This window comes from Leuresthes tenuis, unplaced genomic scaffold, assembly GCF_036924035.1.
Source record: "Leuresthes tenuis unplaced genomic scaffold, fLeuTen1.0.hap1 SCAF_1, whole genome shotgun sequence".
Lineage (NCBI taxonomy): Eukaryota > Metazoa > Chordata > Actinopteri > Atheriniformes > Atherinopsidae > Leuresthes > Leuresthes tenuis.
In genome coordinates, this window is record NW_027325355.1 from 41,726,570 (window position 1) to 41,740,974 (window position 14,405).

Here is a 14,405-nt window from a genome sequence, read left to right on the forward strand (position 1 = left end):
ACATCTTCTTCCCTGACGTGATTATTCTCTCGAGCTGAAACTGAGACTCTCAGATCACTTTGTGTCTGCCAACAAAGCAGCAGAAGCTGAAGATGACCAACTTCCTCATGTGTCACAGGGTGATCAGACGTTGCAACAAAAGACATGCAGGTGGTACAGAGAAGAGAAAAAGCTTACAGCACCTCGTATTCCCAAGAGGTCTTCCATCCAAGTACTAACCAGGCCCAACCCTGCTTTTCTTCCAAGATCAGACGAGGTCAGGCATGTTCAGGGTTGTGTGGCCGTAAGCAACAATGTCTCTGACAAATGTGCATTATATAGGTACTGGAATCATACGGTTCCTCTATGCAACCAGATAATTGCCGAGAAAGGCTGATGTGTAGCGGGCATATCATCTTCTCTGATGTGATCATTCTCTGCAACTGAAACTGAGACTCTCAGATCACTTCGTGTCAGCCAACAAAGCAGCAGCAGCTGAAGATGACCAACTTCCTCATGTGTCACAGGGTGATCAGACGTTGCAACAAAAGACATGCAGGTGGTAGAGAGAAGAGAAAAAGCTTACAGCACCTGGTATTCCGAAGTGGTCTCCCATCCAAGTACTAACCAGGCCCAACCCTGCTTTTCTTCCAAGATCAGACGAGGTCAGGCATATTCAGGGTGGTGCGGCCGTAAGCAACAATAGCTGTGACAAATGTGCATTATATAGGTACTGGAATCATACACTTCTTCTATGTAACCAGATAATTGCAGAGAAAGGCTGACTTGTAGTGGGCACATCTTCTTCCCTGACGTGATTATTCTCTGCAACTGAAACTGAGACTCTCAGATCACTTTGTGTCTGCCAACAAAGCAGCAGCAGCTGAAGATGACCAACTTCCTCATGTGTCACAGGGTGATCAGACGTTGCAACAAAAGACATGCAGGTGGTAGAGAGAAGAGAAGAAGCTTACAGCACCTGGTATTCCCAAGCAGTCTCCCATCCAAGCACTAAGCAGGCTCAACCCTGCTTAGCTTCCGAGATCAGACGAGGTCGGGCATGTTCAGGGTGGTGTGGCCGTAAGCAACAATGTCTCTGACAAATGTGCATTATATAGGTACTGGAATCATACAATTCCTCTATGCAACCAGATAATTGCCGAGAAAGGCTGATGTGTAGCGGGCATATCATCTTCTCTGATGTGATCATTCTCTTCAGCTGAAACTGAGACTCTCAGATCACTTCGTGTCTGCCAACAAAGCAGCAGAAGCTGAAGATGACCAACTTCCTCATGTGTCACAGGGTGATCAGACGTTGCAACAAAAGACATTCAGGTGGTCCAGAGAAGAGATAAAGCTTACAGCACCTGGTATTCCCAAGCAGACTCCCATTAAAGTACTAACCAGGCCCAACCCTCCTTGGCTTCCGAGATCAGACGAGGTCGGGCTTATTCAGGGTGGTGTGGCCGTAAGGAACAATTTCTGTGACAAATGTGCATTATATAGGTACTGGAATCATACAATTCCTCTATGTAACCAGATAATTGCAGAGAAAGGCTGACTTGTTATGGGCACATCTTCTTCCCTGATGTGATTATTCTCTGCAGCTGAAACTGAGACTCTCAGATCACTTCGTGTCTGCCAACAAAGCAGCAGCAGCTGAAGATGACCAACTTCCTCATGTGTCACAGGGTGATCAGACGTTGCAACAAAAGACATGCAGGTGGTCGAGAGAAGACAAAAAGCTTAAAGCTCCTGGTATTCCCAAGCGGTCTCCCATTTAAGTACTAACCAGGCCCAACCCTCCTTGGCTACCGAGATCAGACGAGGTCGGGCATGTTCAGGGTGGTGTGGCCGTAAGCAACTATGTCTGTGACAAATGTGCATTATATAGGTACTGGAATCATACGGTTCCTCTATGTAACCAGATAATTGCCGAGAAAGGCTGACTTGTAGTGGGCAAATCTTCTAAAAGACATGCAGGTGGTCGAGAGAAGAGAAAAAGCTTACAGCACCTGGTATTCCCAAGAGGTCTTCCATCCAAGTATTAACCACGCCCAACCCTCCTTGGCTTCCGAGATCAGACGAGGTCGGGTATGTTCAGGGTGGTGTGGCCGTAAGCAAGCATAACTGTGACAAATGTGCATTATATAGGTACTGGAATCATACAGTTCCTCTATGTAACCAGATAATTGCCAAGAAAAGCTGATAAGTAGTGGGCACATCTTCTTCCCTGACGTGATTATTCTCTCGAGCTGAAACTGAGACTCTCAGATCACTTTGTGTCTGCCAACAAAGCAGCAGAAGCTGAAGATGACCAACTTCCTCATGTGTCACAGGGTGATCAGACGTTGCAACAAAAGACATGCAGGTGGTACAGAGAAGAGAAAAAGCTTACAGCACCTCGTATTCCCAAGAGGTCTTCCATCCAAGTACAAACCAGGCCAAACTGTGCTTGGCTTCCGAGATCAGACGAGGTCAGGCATGTTCAGGGTTGTGTGGCCGTAAGCAACAATGTCTCTGACAAATGTGCATTATATAGGTACTGGAATCATACGGTTCCTCTATGCAACCAGATAATTGCCGAGAAAGGCTGATGTGTAGCGGGCATATCATCTTCTCTGATGTGATCATTCTCTGCAACTGAAACTGAGACTCTCAGATCACTTCGTGTCAGCCAACAAAGCAGCAGCAGCTGAAGATGACCAACTTCCTCATGTGTCACAGGGTGATCAGACGTTGCAACAAAAGACATGCAGGTGGTAGAGAGAAGAGAAAAAGCTTACAGCACCTGGTATTCCGAAGTGGTCTCCCATCCAAGTACTAACCAGGCCCAACCCTGCTTTTCTTCCAAGATCAGACGAGGTCAGGCATATTCAGGGTGGTGCGGCCGTAAGCAACAATAGCTGTGACAAATGTGCATTATATAGGTACTGGAATCATACACTTCTTCTATGTAACCAGATAATTGCAGAGAAAGGCTGACTTGTAGTGGGCACATCTTCTTCCCTGACGTGATTATTCTCTGCAACTGAAACTGAGACTCTCAGATCACTTTGTGTCTGCCAACAAAGCAGCAGCAGCTGAAGATGACCAACTTCCTCATGTGTCACAGGGTGATCAGACGTTGCAACAAAAGACATGCAGGTGGTAGAGAGAAGAGAAGAAGCTTACAGCACCTGGTATTCCCAAGCAGTCTCCCATCCAAGCACTAAGCAGGCTCAACCCTGCTTAGCTTCCGAGATCAGACGAGGTCGGGCATGTTCAGGGTGGTGTGGCCGTAAGCAACAATGTCTCTGACAAATGTGCATTATATAGGTACTGGAATCATACAATTCCTCTATGCAACCAGATAATTGCCGAGAAAGGCTGATGTGTAGCGGGCATATCATCTTCTCTGATGTGATCATTCTCTTCAGCTGAAACTGAGACTCTCAGATCACTTCGTGTCTGCCAACAAAGCAGCAGAAGCTGAAGATGACCAACTTCCTCATGTGTCACAGGGTGATCAGACGTTGCAACAAAAGACATGCAGGTGGTCGAGAGAAGAGAAAAAGCTTACAGCACCTGGTATTCCCAAGCGGTCTACCATTCAAGTACTAACCAGGCCCAACCCTGCTTGGCTTCCGAGATCAGACGAGGTCGGGCTTATTCAGGGTGGTGTGGCCGTAAGCAACAATATCGGTGACAAATGTGCATTATATAGGTACTGGAATCATACACTTCCTCTGTGTAACCAGACAATTGCCGAAAAAGGCTGACTTGTAGTGGGCACATCTTCTTCCCTGATGTGATTATTCTCTGCAGCTGAAATTGAGACTATCAGATCACTTCGTGTCTGCCAACAAAGAAGCAGCAGCAGCTGAAGATGACCAACTTCCTCATGTGTCACAGGAGGATCAGACGTTGCCACAAAAGACATTCAGGTGGTCCAGAGAAGAGATAAAGCTTACAGCACCTGGTATTCCCAAGCAGTCTCCCATTTAAGTACTAACCAAGCCCAACCCTCCTTGGCTTCCGAGATCAGACGAGGTCGGGCATGTTCAGGGTGGTGTGGCCGTAAGCAACAATGTCTCTGACAAATGTGCATTATATAGGTACTGGAATCATACGGTTCCTCTATGTAACCAGATAATTGCCGAGAAAGGCTGACTTGTAGTGGGCACATCTTCTTCCCTGATGTGATTATTCTCTGCAGCTGAAACTGAGACTCTCAGATCACTTTGTGTCTGCCAACAAAGCAGCAGCAGCTGAAGATGACCAACTTCCTCATGTGTCACAGGGTGATCAGACGTTGCAACAAAAGACATGCAGGTGGTAGAGAGAAGAGAAAAAGCTTACAGCACCTGGTATTCCCAAGCCGTCTCCCATTTAAGTACTAACCAGGCCCAACCCTCCTTGGCTTCCGAGATCAGACGAGGTCGGGCATGTTCAGGGTGGTGTGGCCGTAAGCAACCATAACTGTGACAAATGTGCATTATATAGGTACTGGAATCATACACTTCCTCTATGTAACCAGATAATTGCCGAGAAAGGCTGACTTGTAGTGGGCACATCTTCTTCCCTGACGTGATTATTCTCTGCAGCTGAAATTGAGACTCTCAGATCACTTCGTGTCTGCCAACAAAGCAGCAGCAGCTGAAGATGACCAACTTCCTCATGTGTCACAGGGCGATCAGACCTTGCAACAAAATACATGCAGGTGGTAGAGAGAAGAGAAAAAGCTTAAAGCACCTGGCATTCCCAAGGGGTCTCCCATTCAAGTACTAACCAGGTCCAACCCTGCTTGGGTTCCAAGATCAGACAAGGTCAGACATATTCAGGGTGGTTTGGCCGTAAGTAACAATCTCCGTGACAAATGTGCATTATATAGGCAATGGAATCATACACTTCCTCTATGTAACCAGATAATTGCCGAGAAAGGCTGATATGTAGTGGGCACATCTTCTTCCCTGACGTGATAATTCTCTCCAGCTGAAAATTAGACTCTCAGATCACTTTGTGTCTGCCAACAAAGCAGCAGCAGCTGAAGATGACCAACTTCCTTATGTGTCAAAGGGTGATCAGACGTTGCAACAAAAGACATGCAGGTGGTAGAGAGAAGAGAAAAAGCTTACAGCACCTGGTATTCCCAAGCAGTCTCCCATCCAAGTACTAACCAGGCCCAAACCTGCTTGACTTCCAAGATCAGACGAGGTCGAGCTTATTCAGGGTGGTGTGGCCGTAAGCAAGAATATCTGTGACAAATGTGCATTATATAGGTACTGGAATCATACACTTCCTCTATGTAACCAGATAATTGCCGAGAAAGGCTGACTTGTAGTGGGCACATCTTCTTCCCTGATGTGATTATTCTCTGCAGCTGAAATTGAGACTCTCAGATCACTTCGTGTCTGCCAACAAAGAAGCAGCAGCAGCTGAAGATGACCAACTTCCTCATGTGTCACAGGGTGATCAGACGTTGCAACAAAAGACATGCAGGTGGTCGAGAGAAGACAAAAAGCTTACAGCTCCTGGTATTCCCAAGCGGTCTCCCATTTAAGTACTAACCAGGCCCAACCCTCCTTAGCTACCGAGATCAGACGAGGTCGGGCATGTTCAGGGTGGTGTGGCCGTAAGCAACAATGTCTGTGACAAATGTGCATTATATAGGTACTGGAATCATACGGTTCCTCTATGTAACCAGATAATTGCCGAGAAAGGCAAACTTGTAGTGGGCAAATCTTCTTCCCTCATGTGATCATTCTCTGCAGCTGAAACTGAGACTCTCAGATCACTTCGCGTCTGCCAACAAAGCAGCAGCAGCTGAAAATGACCAACTTCCTCATGTGTCACAGGGTGATCAGACGTTGCAACAAAAGACATGCAGGTGGTCGAGAGAAGAGAAAAAGCTTACAGCACCTGGTATTCCCAAGAGGTCTTCCATCCAAGTACTAACCACGCCCAACCCTCCTTGGCTTCCGAGATCAGACGAGGTCGGGCATGTTCAGGGTGGTGTGGCCGTAAGCAACAATGTCTCTGACAAATGTGCATTATATAGGTACTGGAATCATACGGTTCCTCTATGCAACCAGATCATTTCCGAGAAAGGCTGACTTGTAGTGGGCACATCTTCTTCCCTGACGTGATTATTCTCTGCAGCTGAAACTGAGACTCTCAGATCACTTTGTGTCTGCCAACAAAGCAGCAGTAGCTGAAGATGACCAACTTCCTCATGTGTCACAGGGTGATCAGACGTTGCAACAAAAGACATGCAGGTGGTAGAGAGAAGAGAAAAAGCTTACAGCACCTGGTATTCCCAGAGAGTCTACCATCCAAGTACTAACCAGGCCAAAACCTGCTTGGCTTCCGAGATCAGACGTGGTCAGGCATTTTCAGGGTGGTGTGGCCGTAATTAACCACAACTGTGACAAATGTGCATTATAAAGGTACTGGAATCATACAGTTCCTCTATGTAACCAGATAATTGCCGAGAAAAGCTGATAAGTAGTGGGCACATCTTCTTCCCTGACGTGATTATTCTCTCGAGCTGAAACTGAGACTCTCAGATCACTTCGTGTCTGCCAACAAAGCAGCAGAAGCTGAAGATGACCAACTTCCTCATGTGTCACAGGGTGATCAGACGTTGCAACAAAAGACATGCAGGTGGTAGAGAGAAGAGAAAAAGCTTACAGCACCTCGTATTCCCAAGAGGTCTTCCATCCAAGTACAAACCAGGCCCAACTGTGCTTGGCTTCCGAGATCAGACGAGGTCAGGCATGTTCAGGGTTGTGTGGCCGTAAGCAACAATGTCTCTGACAAATGTGCATTATATAGGTACTGGAATCATATGGTTCCTCTATGCACCCAGATAATTGCTGAGAAAGGCTGATGTGTAGTGGGCAAATCTTCTTCCTTGACGTGATTATTCTCTTCAGCTGAAACTGAGACTCTCAGATCACTTCGTGTCTGCCAACAAAGCAGCAGCAGCTGAAGATGACCAACTTCCTCATGTGTCAGAGGGCGATCAGACGTTGCAACAAAACACATGCAGGTGGTAGAGAGAAGAGAAAAAGCTTACAGCACCTGGTATTCCCAAGCGGTCTCTCATCAAAGTACTAACCAGGCCCAACCCTCCTTGGCTTCTGAGATCACACGAGATTGGGCATATTCAGGGTGGTTTGGCCGTAAGCAACAATCTCTGTGACAAATGTGCATTATATAGGCAATGGAATCATATGGTTCCTCTATGTAACAAGATAATTGCCGAAAAAGTCTGATATATAGTGGGCACATCTTGTTCCCTGACGTGATAATTTTCTCCAGCTGAAAATGAGACTCTAAGATCACTTCGTGTCTGCCAACAAAGCAGCAGAAAATGAAGATGACCAACTTCCTCATGTGTCACAGGGTGATCAGACGTTGCAACAAAAGACATGCAGGTGGTTGAGAGAAGAGAAAAAGCTTACAGCACCTGATAATCCCAAGCGGTCTCCCATCCAAGTACTAAACAGGCACAACCCTGCTTGGCTTCCGAGATCAGACAAGGTCGGGCATATTCAGGGTGGTGTGGCCGTAAGCAACAATGTCTGTGACAAATGTAAATTGTATAGGTACTGGAATCATACGTTTCCTCTATATAACCAGATAATTGCAGAGAAAGGCTGATAAATAGTGGGCACATCTTCTTCCCTGACGTGATTATTCTCTCCAGCTGAAAATGAGACTCTCAGATCACTTCGTGTCTGCCAACAAAGCAGCAGCAGCTGAAGATGACCAACTTCCTCATGTGTCAGAGGGCGATCAGACCTTGCAACAAAATACATGCAGGTGGTAGAGAGAAGAGAAAAAGCTTACAGCACCTGGCATTCCCAAGGGGTCTCCCATTCAAGTACTAACCAGGCCCAACCCTGCTTGGGTTCCGAGATCAGTCGAGGTCGGGCATATTCAGGGTGGTGTGGCCGTAAGTAACAATGTCTGTGAAAAATGTGCATTATATAGGTACTGGAATAATACAGTTCCTCTATGTAACCAGATAATTGCAGAGAAAGGCTAACTTGTTGTGGGCACATCTTCTTCCTTGATGTTATTATTCTCTGCAGCTGAAACTGAGACTCTCAGATCACTTCGTGTCTGCTAACAAAGCAGCAGCAGCTGAAGATGACCAACTTCCTCATGTGTCACAGGGCGATCAGACATTGCAACAAAAGACATGTAGGTGGTAGAGAGAAGAGAAAAAGCTTACAGCACCTGGTATTCCCAAGCGGTGTCCCATCAAAGTACTAACCAGGCCCAGCCCCCCTTGGCTTCCGAGATCAGACAAGGTCAGACATATTCAGGGTGGTTTGGCCATAAGTAAAAATCTCCGTGACAAATGTGCATTATATAGGCAATGGAATCATACACTACCTCTATGTAACCAGATAATTGCCGAGAAAGGCTGATATGTAGTGGGCACATCTTCTTCCCTGACATGATAATTCTCTCCAGCTGAAAATGAGACTCTCAGATCACTTTGTGTCTGCCAACAAAGCAGCAGCAGCTGAAGATGACCAACTTCCTCATGTGTCACAGGGTGATCAGACGTTGCAACAAAAGACATGCAGGTGGTAGAGAGAAGAGAAAAAGCTTACAGCACCTGGTATTCCCAAGCTGTCTCCCATCCAAGTACTAACCAGGCCCAAACCTGCTTGACTTCCAAGATCAGACGAGGTCGGGCTTATTCAGGGTGGTGTGGCCGTAAGCAACAATATCTGTGACAAATGTGCATTATATAGGTACTGGAATCATACACTTCCTCTATGTAACCAGATAATTGCCGAGAAAGGCTGACTTGTAGTGGGCACATCTTCTTCCCTGATGTGATTATTCTCTGCAGCTGAAATTGAGACTATCAGATCACTTCGTGTCTGCCAACAAAGAAGCAGCAGCAGCTGAAGATGACCAACTTCCTCATGTGTCACAGGAGGATCAGACGTTGCCACAAAAGACATTCAGGTGGTCCAGAGAAGAGATAAAGCTTACAGCACCTGGTATTCCCAAGCAGTCTCCCATTTAAGTACTAACCAAGCCCAACCCTCCTTGGCTTCCGAGATCAGACGAGGTCGGGCATGTTCAGGGTGGTGTGGCCGTAAGCAACATGGTCTGTGACAAATGTGCATTATATAGGTACTGGAATCATACGGTTCCTCTATGTAACCAGATAATTGCCGAGAAAGGCTGACTTGTAGTGGGCACATCTTCTTCCCTGATGTGATTATTCTCTGCAGCTGAAACTGAGACTCTCAGATCACTTTGTGTCTGCCAACAAAGCAGCAGCAGCTGAAGATGACCAACTTCCTCATGTGTCACAGGGTGATCAGACGTTGCAACAAAAGACATGCAGGTGGTAGAGAGAAGAGAAGAAGCTTACAGCACCTGGTATTCCCAAGCCGTCTCCCATTTAAGTACTAACCAGGCCCAACCCTCCTTGGCTTCCGAGATCAGACGAGGTCGGGCATGTTCAGGGTGGTGTGGCCGTAAGCAACCATAACTGTGACAAATGTGCATTATATAGGTACTGGAATCATACAGTTCCTCTATGTAACCAGATAATTGCCGAGAAAAGCTGATAAGTAGTGGGCACATCTTCTTCCCTGACGTGATTATTCTCTTGAGCTGAAAGTCAGACTCTCAGATCACTTTGTGTCTGCCAACAAAGCAGCAGAAGCTGAAGATGACCAACTTCCTCATGTGTCACAGGGCGATCAGACCTTGCAACAAAATACATGCAGGTGGTACAGAGTAGAGAAGAAGCTTACAGCACCTGGTATTCCCAAGCGGTCTCCCATCCAAGTACTAACCAGGTACAACCCTGTTTGGCGTCCGAGATCAGACGAGGTCGGGCTTATTCAGGGTGGTGTGGCCGTAAGCAACAATGTCTCTGACAAATGTGCATTATATAGGTACTGGAATCATACGGTTCCTCTATGCAACCAGATAATTGCCGAGAAAGGCTGATGTGTAGCGGGCAAATCATCTTCTCTGATGTGATCATTCTCTGCAGCTGAAACTGAGACTCTCAGATCACTTCGTGTCTGCCAACAAAGCAGCAGCAGCTGAAGATGACCAACTTCCTCATGTGTCACAGGGTGATCAGACGTTGCAACAAAAGACATGCAGGTGGTCGAGAGAAGACAAAAAGCTTACAGCTCCTGGTATTCCCAAGCGGTCTCCGATTTAAGTACTAACCAGGCCCAACCCTCCTTGGCTACCGAGATCAGACGAGGTCGGGCATGTTCAGGGTGGTGTGGCCGTAAGCAACAATGTCTGTGACAAATGTGCATTATATAGGTACTGGAATCATACGGTTCCTCTATGTAACCAGATAATTGCCGAGAAAGGCTGACTTGTAGTGGGTTCATCTTCTTCCCTCATGTGATCATTCTCTGCAGCTGAAACTGAGACTCTCAGATCACTTCGTGTCTGCCAACAAAGCAGCAGCAGCTGAAGATGACCACCTTCCTCATGTGTCACAGGGTGATCAGACGTTGCAACAAAAGACATGCAGGTGGTCGAGAGAAAAGAAAAAGCTTACAGCACCTGGTATTCCCAAGAGGTCTTCCATCCAAGTACTAACCACGCCCAACCCTCCTTGGCTTCCGAGATCAGACGAGGTCGGGTATGTTCAGGGTGGTGTGGCCGTAAGCAACAATGTCTCTGACAAATGTGCATTATATAGGTACTGGAATCATACGGTTCCTCTATGCAACCAGATCATTTCCGAGAAAGGCTGATGTGTAGTGGGCACATCTTCTTCCCTGACGTGATTATTCTCTGCAGCTGAAACTGAGACTCTCAGATCACTTTGTGTCTGCCAACAAAGCAGCAGCAGCTGAAGATGACCAACTTCCTCATGTGTCACAAGGTGATCAGACGTTGCAACAAAAGACATACAGGTGGTAGAGAGAAGAGAATCAGCTTACAGCACCTGGTATTCCCAGATAGTCCACCATCCAAGTACTAACCAGGCCCAACCCTGCTTTTCTTCCAAGATCAGACGAGGTCAGGCATATTCAGGGTGGTGCGGCCGTAAGCAACAATAGCTGTGACAAATGTGCATTATATAGGTACTGGAATCATACACTTCTTCTATGTAACCAGATAATTGCAGAGAAAGGCTGACTTGTAGTGGGCACATCTTCTTCCCTGACGTGATTATTCTCTGTAGCTGAAACTGAGACTCTCAGATCACTTTGTGTCTGCCAACAAAGCAGCAGCAGCTGAAGATGACCAACTTCCTCATGTGTCACAGGGTGATCAGACGTTGCAACAAAAGACATGCAGGTGGTAGAGAGAAGAGAAGAAGCTTACAGCACCTGGTATTCCCAAGCAGTCTCCCATCTAAGCACTAAGCAGGCTCAACCCTGCTTGGCTTCCGAGATCATACGAGGTCGGGCATGTTCAGGGTGGTGTGGCCGTAAGCAACAATGTCTCTGACAAATGTGCATTATATAGGTACTGGAATCATACGGTTCCTCTATGCAACCAGATAATTGCCGAGAAAGGCTGATGTGTAGCGGGCATATCATCTTCTCTGATGTGATCATTCTCTTCAGCTGAAACTGAGACTCTCAGATCACTTCGTGTCTGCCAACAAAGCAGCAGAAGCTGAAGATGACCAACTTCCTCATGTGTCACAGGGTGATCAGACGTTGCAACAAAAGACATGCAGGTGGTAGAGAGAAGAGAAGAAGCTTACATTACCTGGTATTCCGAAGTGGTCTCCCATCCAAGTACTAACCAGGCCCAACCCTGCTTTTCTTCCAAGATCAGACGAGGTCAGGCATATTCAGGGTGGTGCGGCCGTAAGAAACAATAGCTGTGACAAATGTGCATTATATAGGTACTGGAATCATACACTTCTTCTATGTAACCAGATAATTGCAGAGAAAGGCTGACTTGTAGTGGGCACATCTTCTTCCCTGATGTGATTATTCTCTTCAGCTGAAAATGAGACTCTCAGATCACTTCGTGTCTGCCAACAAAGCAGCAGAAGCTGAAGATGACCAACTTCCTCATGTGTAACAGGGTGATCAGACGTTGCAACAAAAGACATGCAGGTGGTATAGAGAAGAGAAAAAGCTTACAGCACCTGGTATTCCCAAGCGGTCTCCCATTCAAGTCCTAACCAGGCCCAACCCTGCTTGGCTTCCGAGATCAGACGAGGTCGGGCTTATTCAGGGTGGTGTGAACGTAAGCAACAATATCGGTGACAAGTGTGCATTATATAGGTACTGGGATCATACACTTCCTCTGTGTAACCAGATAATTGCCGAAAAAGGCTGACTTGTAGTGGGTTCATCTTCCTCCTTGATGTGATTATTCTCTTCAGCTGAAAATGAGACTCTCAGATCACCTCGTGTCTATCAACAAAGCAGCAGCAGCTGAAGATGACCAACTTCTTCACGTGTCACAGGGTGATCAGACGTTGCAACAAAAGACATGCAGGTGGTAGAGAGAAGAGAAAAAGCTTACAGCACCTGGTGTTCCCAAGCTGTCTCCCATCCAAGTACTAACCAAGTACAACCCTGTTTGGCATCCGAGATCAGACGAGGTCGGGCTTATTCAGGGTGGTGTGGCCGTAAGCAACAATGTCTCTGACAAATGTGCATTATATAGGTACTGGAATCATACGGTTCCTCTATGCAACCAGATAATTGCCGAGAAAGGCTGATGTGTAGCGGGCAAATCATCTTCTCTGATGTGATCATTCTCTGCAACTGAAACTGAGACTCTCAGATCACTTTGTGTCAGCCAACAAAGCAGCAGCAGCTGAAGATGACCAACTTCCTCATGTGTCACAGGGTGATCAGACGTTGCAACAAAAGACATGCAGGTGGTAGAGAGAAGAGAAAAAGCTTACAGCACCTGGTATTCCCAGAATGTCTACCACCCAAGTACTAACCAGGCCCAAACCTGCTTGGCTTCTGAGATCAGATGAGGTTGGGCATATTCAGGGTGGTGTGGCCGTAAGCAACCATAACTGTGACAAATGTGCATTATATAGGTACTGGAATCATACAGTTCCTCTGTGTAACCAGATAATTGCCGAAAAAGGCTGACTTGTAGTGGGTTCATCTTCCTCCTTGATGTGATTATTCTCTTCAGCTGAAACTGAGACTCTCAGATCACCTCGTGTCTATCAACAAAGCAGCAGCAGCTGAAGATGACCAACTTCTTCACGTGTCACAGGGTGATCAGACGTTGCAACAAAAGACATGCAGGTGGTAGAGAGAAGAGAAAACGCTTACAGCACCTGGTATTCCCAAGCAGTCTCCCATCCAAGTACTAAGGAGGCTCAACCCTGCTTGGCTTCCGAGATCAGACGAGGTCGGGCATGTTCAGGGTGGTGTGGCCGTAAGCAACAATGTGTCTGACAAATGTGCATTATATAACTACAGGAATCATACGGTTCCTCTATGTAACCAGATAATTGCTGAGAAAGGCTGATGTGTAGTCGGCACATCTTCTTCCCTGACGTGATTATTCTCTTCAGTTGAAACTGAGACTCTCAGATCACTTCGTGTCTGCCAACAAAGAAGCAGCAGCAGCTGAAGATGACCAACTTCCTCATGTGTCACAGGAGGATCAGACGTTGCCACAAAAGACATGAAGGTGGTAGAGAGTAGAGAAGAAGCTTACAGCACCTGGTATTCCCAAGTGGTCTCCCATCCAAGTACTAACCAGGCCCAACCCTGCTTGGCTTCCGAGATCAGATGAGGTCAGGCATGTTCCGGGTGGTGTGGCCGTAAGCAGCAATGTCTCTGACAAATGTGCATTATATAGGTACTGGAATCATATGGTTCCTCTATGCAACCAGATAATTGCCGAGAAAGTTTGATGTGTAGCGGGTAAATCATCTTCTCTGATGTGATCATTCTCTGCAACTGAAACTGAGACTCTCAGATCACTTCATGTCTGCCAACAAAGCAGCAGCAGCTGAAGATGACCAACTTCCTCATGTGTCACAGGGTGGTCAGACGTTGCAACAAAAGACATGCAGGTGGTTGAGAGAAGAGAAAAAGCTTACAGCACCTGGTATTCCCAAGCGGTCTCTCATCCAAGTACTAACCAGGCACAACCCTGCTTGGCTTCCGAGATCAGACGAGGTCGGGCATATTCAGGGTGGTGTGGCCGTAAGCAACAATGTCTGTGACAAATGTGCATTATATAGGTACTGGAATCATACAGTTCCTCTATGTAACCAGATTATTGCCGAGAAAAGCTGATAAGTAGTGGGCACATCTTCTTCCCTGACGTGATTATTCTCTCGAGCTGAAACTGAGACTCTCAGATCACTTCGTGTCAGCCAACAAAGCAGCAGCAGCTGAAGATGACCACCTTCCTCATGTGTCACAGGGTGATCAGACGTTGCAACAAAAGACATGCAGGTGGTAGAGAGAATA

The 14,405-nt window shown here is 46.7% G+C and overlaps 2 non-coding genes and 35 pseudogenes across 2 annotated transcripts; all 37 read right to left on the minus strand.

The window, feature by feature from the left end:
• Positions 1–170: 170 nt before the first annotated feature.
• LOC140291171 (5S ribosomal RNA) lies at positions 171–289 on the minus strand (annotated as a pseudogene).
• Positions 290–558: 269 nt separating this feature from the next.
• Positions 559–677, minus strand: LOC140304963 (5S ribosomal RNA; annotated as a pseudogene).
• Positions 678–946: 269 nt separating this feature from the next.
• On the minus strand, positions 947–1,065 carry LOC140314309 (5S ribosomal RNA; annotated as a pseudogene).
• A 269-nt stretch (positions 1,066–1,334) lies between these two features.
• LOC140289777 (5S ribosomal RNA) lies at positions 1,335–1,453 on the minus strand (annotated as a pseudogene).
• Positions 1,454–1,722: 269 nt separating this feature from the next.
• On the minus strand, positions 1,723–1,841 carry LOC140288976 (5S ribosomal RNA; annotated as a pseudogene).
• A 141-nt stretch (positions 1,842–1,982) lies between these two features.
• On the minus strand, positions 1,983–2,101 carry LOC140268865 (5S ribosomal RNA; annotated as a pseudogene).
• A 269-nt stretch (positions 2,102–2,370) lies between these two features.
• On the minus strand, positions 2,371–2,489 carry LOC140292847 (5S ribosomal RNA; annotated as a pseudogene).
• Positions 2,490–2,758: 269 nt separating this feature from the next.
• Positions 2,759–2,877, minus strand: LOC140304978 (5S ribosomal RNA; annotated as a pseudogene).
• A 269-nt stretch (positions 2,878–3,146) lies between these two features.
• On the minus strand, positions 3,147–3,265 carry LOC140314313 (5S ribosomal RNA; annotated as a pseudogene).
• Positions 3,266–3,534: 269 nt separating this feature from the next.
• Positions 3,535–3,653, minus strand: LOC140297892 (5S ribosomal RNA). The gene has a single exon (XR_011913588.1). It is a non-coding gene; the product is annotated as a 5S ribosomal RNA (ribosomal RNA).
• Positions 3,654–3,925: 272 nt separating this feature from the next.
• Positions 3,926–4,044, minus strand: LOC140310031 (5S ribosomal RNA; annotated as a pseudogene).
• Positions 4,045–4,313: 269 nt separating this feature from the next.
• Positions 4,314–4,432, minus strand: LOC140312737 (5S ribosomal RNA; annotated as a pseudogene).
• Positions 4,433–4,701: 269 nt separating this feature from the next.
• LOC140297119 (5S ribosomal RNA) lies at positions 4,702–4,820 on the minus strand (annotated as a pseudogene).
• A 269-nt stretch (positions 4,821–5,089) lies between these two features.
• Positions 5,090–5,208, minus strand: LOC140313088 (5S ribosomal RNA; annotated as a pseudogene).
• A 272-nt stretch (positions 5,209–5,480) lies between these two features.
• LOC140300071 (5S ribosomal RNA) lies at positions 5,481–5,599 on the minus strand (annotated as a pseudogene).
• A 269-nt stretch (positions 5,600–5,868) lies between these two features.
• LOC140305517 (5S ribosomal RNA) lies at positions 5,869–5,987 on the minus strand (annotated as a pseudogene).
• A 269-nt stretch (positions 5,988–6,256) lies between these two features.
• LOC140295212 (5S ribosomal RNA) lies at positions 6,257–6,375 on the minus strand (annotated as a pseudogene).
• Positions 6,376–6,644: 269 nt separating this feature from the next.
• LOC140295620 (5S ribosomal RNA) lies at positions 6,645–6,763 on the minus strand (annotated as a pseudogene).
• Positions 6,764–7,032: 269 nt separating this feature from the next.
• On the minus strand, positions 7,033–7,151 carry LOC140290788 (5S ribosomal RNA; annotated as a pseudogene).
• A 269-nt stretch (positions 7,152–7,420) lies between these two features.
• Positions 7,421–7,539, minus strand: LOC140284271 (5S ribosomal RNA; annotated as a pseudogene).
• Positions 7,540–7,808: 269 nt separating this feature from the next.
• On the minus strand, positions 7,809–7,927 carry LOC140307546 (5S ribosomal RNA; annotated as a pseudogene).
• A 269-nt stretch (positions 7,928–8,196) lies between these two features.
• Positions 8,197–8,315, minus strand: LOC140295150 (5S ribosomal RNA; annotated as a pseudogene).
• Positions 8,316–8,584: 269 nt separating this feature from the next.
• LOC140269487 (5S ribosomal RNA) lies at positions 8,585–8,703 on the minus strand (annotated as a pseudogene).
• A 272-nt stretch (positions 8,704–8,975) lies between these two features.
• LOC140310035 (5S ribosomal RNA) lies at positions 8,976–9,094 on the minus strand (annotated as a pseudogene).
• A 269-nt stretch (positions 9,095–9,363) lies between these two features.
• LOC140312743 (5S ribosomal RNA) lies at positions 9,364–9,482 on the minus strand (annotated as a pseudogene).
• Positions 9,483–9,751: 269 nt separating this feature from the next.
• Positions 9,752–9,870, minus strand: LOC140316073 (5S ribosomal RNA; annotated as a pseudogene).
• A 269-nt stretch (positions 9,871–10,139) lies between these two features.
• On the minus strand, positions 10,140–10,258 carry LOC140290963 (5S ribosomal RNA; annotated as a pseudogene).
• Positions 10,259–10,527: 269 nt separating this feature from the next.
• Positions 10,528–10,646, minus strand: LOC140300477 (5S ribosomal RNA; annotated as a pseudogene).
• A 269-nt stretch (positions 10,647–10,915) lies between these two features.
• On the minus strand, positions 10,916–11,034 carry LOC140278822 (5S ribosomal RNA; annotated as a pseudogene).
• A 269-nt stretch (positions 11,035–11,303) lies between these two features.
• Positions 11,304–11,422, minus strand: LOC140290901 (5S ribosomal RNA; annotated as a pseudogene).
• A 269-nt stretch (positions 11,423–11,691) lies between these two features.
• LOC140293259 (5S ribosomal RNA) lies at positions 11,692–11,810 on the minus strand (annotated as a pseudogene).
• Positions 11,811–12,079: 269 nt separating this feature from the next.
• On the minus strand, positions 12,080–12,198 carry LOC140276823 (5S ribosomal RNA; annotated as a pseudogene).
• A 269-nt stretch (positions 12,199–12,467) lies between these two features.
• Positions 12,468–12,586, minus strand: LOC140294727 (5S ribosomal RNA; annotated as a pseudogene).
• A 269-nt stretch (positions 12,587–12,855) lies between these two features.
• Positions 12,856–12,974, minus strand: LOC140293877 (5S ribosomal RNA; annotated as a pseudogene).
• Positions 12,975–13,243: 269 nt separating this feature from the next.
• Positions 13,244–13,362, minus strand: LOC140291145 (5S ribosomal RNA; annotated as a pseudogene).
• Positions 13,363–13,634: 272 nt separating this feature from the next.
• Positions 13,635–13,753, minus strand: LOC140293845 (5S ribosomal RNA). Its single transcript, XR_011912715.1, has one exon. It is a non-coding gene; the product is annotated as a 5S ribosomal RNA (ribosomal RNA).
• A 269-nt stretch (positions 13,754–14,022) lies between these two features.
• On the minus strand, positions 14,023–14,141 carry LOC140300012 (5S ribosomal RNA; annotated as a pseudogene).
• Between the last annotated feature and the right edge of the window lie 264 nt (positions 14,142–14,405).